Source organism: Enhydra lutris, unplaced genomic scaffold (assembly GCF_002288905.1).
Source record: "Enhydra lutris kenyoni isolate GAN:26980312 unplaced genomic scaffold, ASM228890v2 scaffoldscaffold43, whole genome shotgun sequence".
Classification (NCBI taxonomy): domain Eukaryota; kingdom Metazoa; phylum Chordata; class Mammalia; order Carnivora; family Mustelidae; genus Enhydra; species Enhydra lutris.
The window spans coordinates 4,253,098-4,264,144 of NW_019154127.1; the positions used below are offsets into that span (position 1 = coordinate 4,253,098).

At 43.1% G+C, this 11,047-nt stretch overlaps 1 pseudogene; it reads left to right on the forward strand.

Moving 5' to 3' along the window:
- Positions 1-1,999: 1,999 nt before the first annotated feature.
- On the forward strand, positions 2,000-2,823 carry LOC111155666 (annotated as a pseudogene).
- Positions 2,824-11,047: the final 8,224 nt, after the last annotated feature.

Below are 11,047 nucleotides of genomic sequence, written 5' to 3' on the forward strand. Positions count from 1 at the left end.
GCCGCAGGCAATAGTCTCTCTTTTTTTTTTTAACTGAGGCGAAACTCACATGACATAAAATTAAACGTTTTAAAGTGTACAATTCAGTGGCATTTAGTACATTCGCCATGTTGTACAACCTATTTCAAATACCACCATTTTCATCACCCCAAAAGAAAACCAGAACGCATTACGTAATCATTCCCATTCCCTACCCCAGTCCCTAGAGACCACCGTCTCCCTTCTGTCTCTGCGGATTGACTTATTCTGTGTAGTTCATATGAATGGAATAACATGTGTGACCTTTTACACCTGGCTTCTTTGACTTCCCCTAAAGTTTCAGCGGTTCATCTACATTGTAGCGTATTTCAGAATTTCATGCCTTTTTGTGGCTGAATAATACACACACACACACACACACACACACACACACACACATCACATTTTGTGCATCCATTCATCCACCAAGGGACATTTGGGTGATTCCAGGCAATGTCCTTTCGAGCAAGTTTGTAAAGATAAAGCTGAGGCTAGAAGCTAGTGCTTTCTGACTCGCAGAAGAACCCCATAGTAATAGCGATTTGAAATACACACTGGTGTGGTTGTGGCATGGATTGCCTAGATTGGGGAGGTATCACAAGTGTGTTCATTTACAATGTCTTGAGCAATTCCAAGGACAAACATAACTTGTTGTGTATTTCTCATCAAATAAATTATACCTCTGGGCACCTGGGTGGCTCAGTCAGTTAAGCATTTGGTTCTTGATTGTGGCTCAGGTCATGATCTCAGGGTCATGGGACTGAGCCCCATCAGGCTCCCCACTCAGCAGGGAATCTGCTTCTCCCTTTCCCCATGCTGAGTGTGGAGCTTGCTTAGGATTCTCGCTCTCCCTCTGCCTCTGCCCCACGCACCCCCTGCCCCGCTCACGCACGTTCTCTTGAGTGTGCTCTCTCTCTCTAAAATAAATATGTAAATATATAAATAAATAACATTTTTCTCCACAAAGCCTTATGTTTCTCCTCCTTCTCCTTTTCCCTCTTCTTCTTCTCCTTCTTCTTAATCCTCCTCCTCCTTCTTCTTCCCTATGATGAACCTAAGGAGATTGATAACAGGAGATACATGGAAAATGGCCCCTGTGGTACAAGCTATAATGAACTTACCCCACCTGCCTAACAATGTTTTATATAAATTAGGCTCTAAACTTTTTTATATCTCACTCTTCAACACAACAACTGGATGCCACAGTGTTTCTTATTTCATAAAACTGGGACATATTTCATGATTAGGAGACAACTTTTACTTTGTTCCTTCCAACATAGGGTGTGCTTTTTGCCTCCCCTTGCCCCTTTTTTCTCCAGCCCTCTGTCCCCCAAGCTGCCTTGCTCCTGCTTCCCTGCTCCTCCTCTCTGATGTGCTCAGGTTCTGGACCCTCCAGGTCTCTACCGTATAGTTGGGCTTTGCTGGTGGCCCTCCTTGCTCTCCACAGCTGGTCCTCCAGCTGACATCTTTCCCTTTTCTTCTCTTCGCCCCTGCGTGGCATCAGTACTCACAGAACTTCCCAGAAACTCCTCAGAGGACCTCCTTCCTTGTTCTGGGAAATACAATGCAAATGTAATTAAGGAAGAGAGCAGAACTTTTCCTTCAAAGCCTGTCACTTTATGTATGTAAAACGTGTCCCAAAAGACTAGAAACCTTATAACTTTCCACAGAATCTGCACTGTATTTGCAATACATTTGGATATGCTAATTAAGTGTTACAACTAAAAAGAATGAGATTGCTCGTGCACATTTAAAATTAAATGGGGGAGGGAAGCAATACAAAACTTTAAATTAAATTAAATTAAAGGAAGGGGCACTTGTCTCGCTCAGTCAGTAGAGCACACGACTCTTAATCTTGGGGTTGTAAGTTCGAGCCCCACATTGGGTGTAGAGATTACTTAAAAATATAATCTTTCAAAATGTTTAAATTAAATTAAATTAAGTGACGTAGACACCTTCCGCCACATCTGCCTGCAGGGCAATGCCCTAATCCAAGCGTGACAAGAATGTTTCCTTAACCAGAACTCCCAAGAAAGGCTTAGAACTGAAACAGAACCTGACAGAAGCACTTGGGGGATGTGTGGACACGTCCAGGTACCTTTTCATCTTCTCAATGGCTCCCACGCGGAAAGACATCTGGACTGCCTAGAAGCACAGCTGGGTGTTCTTTGGTGAACACAGCTCGATGACAGTGGCCTCGGGTGGAAGCCCATCTGACGAGTACAAAGACAACCTGTGTCAGGTCTGCGAGAAGTGGAGGGGGGAGGTTCAGTCTCCTCTCCATAGAACGCCACCAAAGAGGAAGTGAACGGGCGGTTCACCAAACACATAGAAATGGACTTCACTGGTGCAGGAAACCAAGCAACTTTCACCATGAGCCTGGCCCCCAGGGCTCCTGAAGCACCACACCTGCCCCCACCATGGAGTCACAGCAGAGACAGCTGGTGCTGCCCACTGTCCTCAACAGAGGCCTGGTGACCCTGCTGTCTGACCAGGAGATATGCAAGGAGGGCGATGTGCTGTGCCCAGAGCAGTCCCACATGCTGAAGCTTTTTGGGTGTGAGATGGCTGAATTCAAGGTAACCATCAAATACACATGGGATGCACAATCCAGAAGGTTCCAACAGATAGATGGGAGAAGACTTGCCTGAGAGCGCGATGGAGGGGCAGAAGAATGAGAGCGGGAAGACAACGGCTGACAGGCACCTGGGGCCAGGACGCATGGGACCACCAACCCCGCTGTGGGGGAAGCTGTCTAGCTATTTATATCGCTGTGAATACAGACAAACAAGGGAGGGCGAGTAGAACAGATTGTTCTTCTATAAGGAATAAAACCAAAGGGTTTTATTGCTCCCTGTGAAAAGCAAAGAAGACTTATCATTTTAAAAAAGGTCTTGGCTTTGGGGTTTTGTCTGGATTCCCAGGATTCCTCTGTTTACCTGGAGCCAGCTTCCAGCACTGGCTCCTTCATGGGGACTGGGGATGTGGGCTGGGGATGTGGAGAGCTAGGGCTCCTCCTCTTCCCCAGCCCTCCATGCCTCTCTGCTGGAAACAGGGGTGTGCATTTGTCCAGGAATATGGGAAGCCTGGCTGCCCTCCCTACCCCTTTCTTTCTCTTCCTCCTCGCCTCAGCCCACCTCCTACCTTACCCCTACCCTCCCTCCCAAACCAGGGCCAGGAGTCTTACAGATGACAAGGGGATGGGATCCTTTCACTAAGACAAGAGTAAAGCCACTGCTGAAACCCAGAGCAGATATGAAAACGGTTCCACAGCAAAAATTAAAATTAAAAATTAGATGAAGCAGGCTAAAGTTTTACGAGCTTAAAAGAACTGCTAATGTAGAATATGCCAGCCCAAGGATGCCTGTGTAAGTAGAAAACTCTAAATATCCCATCATCACTAATAAAAGACCTTGACTCCACTAGGGGCAATACGATTACATGGAAAACTACCTAAATCATATTAGAAGATTCTACAAAAGAAACAGACTGTAAGATATAATCATCTAAGCTAGGAGGGAGAAGAACATCAGCCCCTTGAAGCAGGTGTTCTTAAAGTGTGCTCCCTGGACAATAGCAGTTGCCCGGAAACTTACTCGAAGTGCAAACTCTGGTCCCACCTAGACCAAGTGGATCAGGGACGCTACGGTTGAGGACCTGGGTTTAATCTAACAAGCCCTCAGGTGATCTTGATGCACACCAATGTCAGAATCACTGCCTGAAAATATACCCAAGTTGTTAATTGAGTATAAAATCTGCAGATTTCTGGGTTATTGTGCTTTCGATTTTTGCAGGAGAAAAAAAAAACACCTTATTTTGATAGAGATAAACAGATATGAAACCCCAGCATCAGCAGAAGAGATGTGACAGCTGGAGCCTACATTTCAACTAGTCTTGCGGATTTGCATTCACTGTGGTTTAACAGTCTAAGTAAGAGACAACTCTGCCACATTCTGGGGGTCTGAATTTTTCCTGCCATAACAGGGTCGAACACATTCTGAGAAGCACAGAAGTGGGAATTTGCTCCTCTTTATCAATCTCTCTATTGAACTTTTAGAGAGAAAAGAGTTGGGCTTTTGGTGTAAGGAGATATGGGAAGGGTGTCGACCTTTGGCCCATACTATCACTGATCTTCATTGGATCTCGCCCCACAAAGATCCTGAGATGACAACTGCGGGAGTGTAGTTTTTCTGGGAGGTGTAGGACAGCGCCAAAACAGGGAAGTGATACATGGAAGGGAAAACTTCCAACAAGCCAGTATCAAAGTGGGAGAGTAAACCTTAATCCCATGGAAAAGCTCAAGGAAATGGGGTAGAGCACATTCCCCAGAAATATACGGGCCAGGGGCACCTGGGTGGCTCAGTCAGTTAAGTGTCTGGCTCTTCATTTTGGCTCAGGTCATGATCTCAGAGTCGTGAGATCGAGCCTGGCATTGGGCTTCACGCTCAGCACGGAGTCTGCTTGAGATCTTCACTACCTCTCCCTCTACCTCCTCCCCCCATTTGCATACACACATGCTAAATAAATAAACAAATAAATAAATAAAATATTTTTTAAAATAAAAAAAGAAATATACTGGCCAAGGGGCAGGGAGCTAGGATATTTATACACCCACCCATCATTTCTAAGAACTTCTGGCCCAAAAAGAGGTGCAGGTGCTTGCCACTGAAAATGCAGGCTGCTGGACCCAGACAAGTAAAGAGGTTACCAGGTGTCATGGACTGGCCACCCAAGCATTAGTATATGCAAGTCTGCTCCAGGTCTGAAAAGTGGACAATGAGGACTTGGTCCCTGCTTAGGATGGAGTTTTATTTGGGTTCATTCCCAAAGCAACAAATAACCCTTGAAAGTGATCAAAATGAGGTAAAAAAACAGATGGGTGCCTGTGGCTCACCACTGTTTCCCTTTTGCCTCAAGCTCACAGTTCTGTTGTCTCAGCCTTTGTACTGAGAAGAGCCCACTATCGTGGGTTCACAAACTTGTATTGCCTCTAGCGCACAACAACTTGTCCTACTAATAAGACATTAAGACTAATGTCCTACTAATAAGACATTAGTTATGGTGCCCAAGAATCATTTTTTGTGCCTCTTGAAGGGAAAGAAAAATAGCTTTGACCTTTTAAATATAAATGGACACCTAAAGATTATCAGACAATGAGAGAAACAAGCAACATAAGGGAGAAAGACAAAAACAAGCAAACAGAACAAATTGCCTCTTGAAGAAATAGAATGTTGGAAAGATGAGAATGTCACAAAAACCCAAATACTTAAAGATTTGACATATTAGAGCATCCATAAAACAAAGACAGGGTGCTATCTTTTTTTAAAGATTTTTATTTATTTATGACAGAGAGAGAGAGAGAGAGAGATCACAAGTAGTCAGAGAGAGAGGGGAAGCAGGCTCCCTGCCAGGCAGAGAGCCCAATGCGGGACTCGATCCCAGGACCCCGAGATCATGACCTGACCCGAAGGCAGATGCCCAACCCACTGAGCCACCCAGTACCTTGACAGGGTAAGAATAAGAAAGTGCTTTTGAAAATTAAGCATGTAATTGCAGAAATAAAAATTTCACTAGAGGTCAAGTAAATCCCTCAGAACCAAGAGTAAAAAATACAAAGAGATAAAAACTAGAGAGAACAGATCAAGAGACATCAAGGGTAAAACCGGGAAGTACAACTTTTTACTAAAAAGGAAAAAGCACAAAAAATGGAGAGGAGAAAGTATCTAAAAAAAAGCACAATATTGGGGCTTCCGTTTCTGGCTGGGATGGAATAACACAGACCAGATTGACTTTCCTGCCTTAAACAACTAATAAACAAAAAGACAAAATATATTTTAGATAGATAGATGTTAGACAATAGATAGTTCAGGACAGTACTTCCTGAGAGAAGAAAAATAAACAAGTAAGCCCTGTAAATACCCAAGCTGACTTCCTGGAGATAATTTCCAGCCCTCAGCACAGAGAGGAGGAACCCAGAGCCCTGTGAATTGAGGATATGGGATCAGGAGCCCAAGACAACTGAGGCAGTTGGATCTGACAGGGAGAGGAGAATGCTGTTCCAGAGAAAACTCTGGAAGTCTACGAAGGGTCTCTCTGAAGCATTTCGCTAAGTACTGATTAGAGCATATGTTGTGAAGAAACTTGAAGCTAGAGAAAGAGCTACTCCCCAAAAAACAAAGGGACCAACCCCTAGGGCTCATACAAAGCAGGGAATAGTTTACCAGCCAGAGTGGAAAACCTCATCATTCATGAGGCATCAGGAGGAGTGATCAGGAGTATATCAGTGGGACAAATTTAGCCCCATGTTAAGCCCTTCTCTGGGATCACCTAACAGAACCAAGCCTCCAAAGGACAAAACTCTTTCTAAGTGACCTAACTACATCCCAGAACAAAACTCAAGCATATCTATAGGAACACAGAAATTTCTAGCATCCAATAACGTAAAATTTACAGTGTCTGTCATTCAATCAAAAATCACCAGGCACTCAGAGAGGCAGGAAAATAGAACCTGTAAAGAGAAGGAAAATAGATCAATGCAAACAGTAAATAGAATTAGCAAACCAGAACATTAAAACAGTTATTAAAACCATATTTTGTATGTTCCAGAAGGTAGAGGAAAGCGTTAGTATGTTAAGGAGAGACACAAAAAGTATATTAAAACAAAAACAAAGACAACCCAAATCAAACATGAAAAACACAATGTCTGAGATGGAAAATATACTAAATTAGGGTTAACAGAGATTAGACATGGCAGAGGAAAATGTCAGTGGACTTGACAACATAACAAAAGAAATTGTGCAAAATGAAGGTTCGAGAGAAAAAAGACTGAAAAGAAACAAAAAAGATACCAGTGAGCCACACCAGAGTATCAACATAACCTATGTGTTATGTTGGAAAGAGAACAAAGAGAGGGCACAGAAGAAAAAATATTTGAAGAAGTCATGGTAAAAAATGTTTGGAATTTGATGAAAACCATAAACCCACAGATCCAAAATGCTCACAAACTCCATTTCTTTCAGCCAAAGAGAGACCACAGGCTTCCCAACGGGAAGGGCCCTCTGAGTGTCCAGGTAGCCCACTAGGACACGAGCCCAACTGAAAAGAAAATGCAAAGCCTTGATTCATTTATGGCCCCCAGGGCCAAGCAAGAGAGGCACAGGCTCCCCAGGGTCCCCCCCACCCGCACCGGAACTGCTCAGAGAAGTCCAATAGGTGAAGCAGATGGGGAGAACTGTCTCACCGACAGGGATCCCCAAACAAAGGCTCCTGAACAAAAGCAGGGTGTGGCGAGGGAGAAGGACTAGGAGTGGAAAGGCAGGGAGTCAAGGTAGAGAAAAGGGTGTCAGCCCGGAGGTTTGGGGAACACAGAGATGCCTATGAGCATGGCTGGCCTGGGGCAGCCTAAGCTTTTTGTCTACAGCTCCCTGTAGAAAACTGCCCTGAGAGCTGCCCCTGGGCACTCAGAGGCTCCTTACCCCTCCCCTGTCCTTGGAATGTGGGTTTTGCTTGCCTTTCCCACGCCCAGAGGCTGCTCCAAGGACACAGCCTTGAGATGGGGATGCGGTGTTGAGAACACCTGCATGGTGTACGTGGCTGGACCCGATTAGGACCTCTTTATCCGCTTGTAAGATTTTATGTTAGGGTGGGTGCGGGTATCCATTCGTCCTGCTTCCTCCTGAGACAAGCCTCATGTATAAATTCCCTTTGGTTATTAAAACTGCCACCTACCAATCAGGGGTGGTCTGTCTCTTTCGTGGATCTCTCCCCACCTTCCATGTACCGGGAGCCAATTTCCCATTAGACCTGGAAAGCTCCAGGGAGGGCTATGAATCAGCAGTTGTGCACCAAGTCTGGGGTGGGGAGGGCAGTTTCCCCTGTGACACCTGCCAGGCAAAGCTTTGGAACTGGTGGTGGTCGGGGCTGACAGATCACACAGAATATTTTGCCCTGGAACTGGACTCCTCACGTGGGGAGCAAAATAATTGGGGAATATTTCCAGCACATTGGTGGGTGTAAAATCTGGATGTCAGATGCCAGATCTAGGTCAAAGACAATTTGGGGAGCCACCAGCAAAAATGATAGCTAATGAACTCATACAGGGGAGAAGAGCATGAGGGGATATCACTTAAAGTGAGAAGAAAGGGGGTAGGACAAAGTGGGAAGTGACACCAATATTTCAGTGGCAAGCAGTGGCATGGGTTTGTAATGGAGGTTGAGAAGAACGGCCAGAGGGGTAGAAGAAAAGGGAAATGACAGAAATCATGAGACCCCAAGAAGAAGAGAATGGGGGTGGGCAGTGCCTGGGTGGCTTGGTTGGTTAAGTGGCTGACTCTTTGTTTTGCCCCAGGTGGTAATCTTGCAGTCATGGGATCTAACCCCCATGTCCCACTCTGCCCTCACCAAGGAGTCTGCTTCATATTCTCATTCCCTCTCTATGTCCAGGTCATGCTCTCACTCTCTCTCCTCTCTAAAATAAATAAATAAAACCTTTTTTTAAAGGGGGTAGGAACAGGGAATGAAATATACTAAATGATTCTGATAAGTCAAGTGTGACAAAGGCTACAGAATCTAATGGGTTTGAGTCCTAGAAATTAGCTGGTGATCTTGGTGAGAATGGGGTAAGCCCAATCAATGGGAAGGACTGAGAGCCAGACTCAGTGGGCTGAGAAGAACACGGGTAGTGAAGAAATACAGATAGGTATGGATGAATGTAGTTAAATCTGGTTGTGAGTGGTAGGACAAAGGACCGCTTCTGGACAGAGTAATGGCTATGCCTTTTTAAGACGGGAGAGACTTGAGGGTGTTTCATTGTTGATGAAAAGGAACCAAAGAGAGATGAAGTCATGGGGGAAGGGAAAGATAATCAGTGGAAAGCCATCCCTAGAGAGAAGTTGCTTACAGAAGCAGGAGGGGTTCTGACGCCGCATGTCGTAGGGAAATATTTGTTCTGCTTGCCCCTGTGTGATGATAAACTAAGCATATTCCTTTGTCAGCAAATGCTATTAGGTGTATAGAAAATGTGGCTGTAGATTTGAAGAAATGAATTAACCTTCACGATAGGGGAAGTTTGCCATAAAACTCCAAGGCAACGAGATACAAAGGCAGCTGTTCCTAACAAGCGCTTTTCTGATGTGAAATACGCAAGGAATGACTTTGTTAGCCAACCAAGAGAGAGACAAAGATACACATGCAACACTAACTTACTGCTTTAATTAAAACAAAAAGTTTTAGTGCCCAGATGTTTGTTTCTAAATACTATTTCCCACTAAAAGAAACAAAGGCCCCCTGGAGAAATGGCTGATTTCAAGGCTGAGGCAAGAAAAGTCTAAGATGACCCTAGAACATCTTATGCTAGAAATGCTTTAAAAAAAAAAAAAGGATATAACAGAAGGAACAAGAACCAGCTTCAAATAACTCTCACTGGCCAAAACTAGAATGATTTGTGCATTAAGGGGGATTTTGAAAGCAGTAAAACTGTATGATATTGTAGTGGTGAATAAGTGACATCTTCATTTAGAAAAAGCCATAGACCCAGACTACCAAAAAAGTGAACCCTAATGTAACCTGTGGACTTTAGGTAATAATAATGTATCAGTATGGAATCATTAATTGGAATCATTAATTGTAACAAGCATACCATACAAATACAAGATGTTAACAACAGGGAAATTGGAGAGACTGTGGGGGTAGGACCGAAAGGGAGTATCTGAGAACTATCTGTACTTTCTGTTCAATCTAGCTGTAAATGTAAAACTGCCCTAAAAAGTAAAATCCATTAATTAAAAAAATTTTAATAAGGATAGCAATGAACTATAACCAACTGAACAGAGTAAAAATCTATGAGTCCTTACTAATAATAATGGAAAGAAGAGAAAGCTCTTCCATATCCTATGTCGACCAATGGTTGTATTTGGAGAAGCAGGATTGTAAAATTACCATTTCACAGCCACCAAAGTAGACTGTCTCAGACAGGGATCACTAACGGATACTAATTCTAGATGTGAAAGTTTGATAAAGAGCAGGGATTACCCTAGATTGCAAGATCTAGGGTATCTCTCCACAGATTAGCTGCAAGGGGAAAAAATAGCAGCCATACAATGGAGAAATTGGATAACACCTTGACCATCCGATCAAAATTAGCATTACCAACGAGGGGCTAAGGAACATAGGGTGACTACAGGTGAGATATCTGGGAACACCACATAATTTATGCAGTATTCTAGCCAGGAATATGTAATGTAATCTGAATCTAATCACGACCAGCATCAGACAAGCCCAAATTAAGTAGCATTCCATAAAATAATTGGACTGTATTTAAAAAATGGGGGGCAGTGTTGTGAAAGACCAAAGGCAGGTGCTCCAAATCAAAAAAAGCTAAAGAAGTTCGGGGAAACTGTATAAATGTGGACAGAAATATTTCATTTGAACTGGAGAGTACACATGTGGCAAAATATTAACAGTTTGGGGAATCTGAACAAAGGGTATGGAGTTCTATTATTTTTGCAACTTTTTGGTAAATTTGAAAGTATTTCAAAATGAAAAGTTAAAAAGAACATATTTTATGGAAAACTCCAAGTATAACCTCTGATTAATCATTTTGACATGAATAAAGGGAGTGGGGGGCAGGTTCTGAGTTAAGATTACAAAGGCAGTACCACAGGGGAAATTAACTCATGTTTTATCCACAAACCACTACAGCAAATAAATTGAAACTTTTATTTACAATGTATTTTATTAAGATGGGGAAAGACCATGAAAATCTTCTGTGCCGTACAAATGCTATCAACTTAAAGATGATTTTTTTTTTTTTACAAGATATTTACTAACCTTTGTAGCAACTGGGTAACACTAGCATGTTATGTGGCAGCATTGAAAAAAAAATGTACCATAAAATCCTTTAAAGCTGCTTTAATGAACAAATGAAGATAATAATATATACATAGACGTATACTATACATAACTCTTGCATTTTAAAATACATTTGGATTATTTCCATATGGATGTGATTTTTGTTGCCAAAAATGCTGTG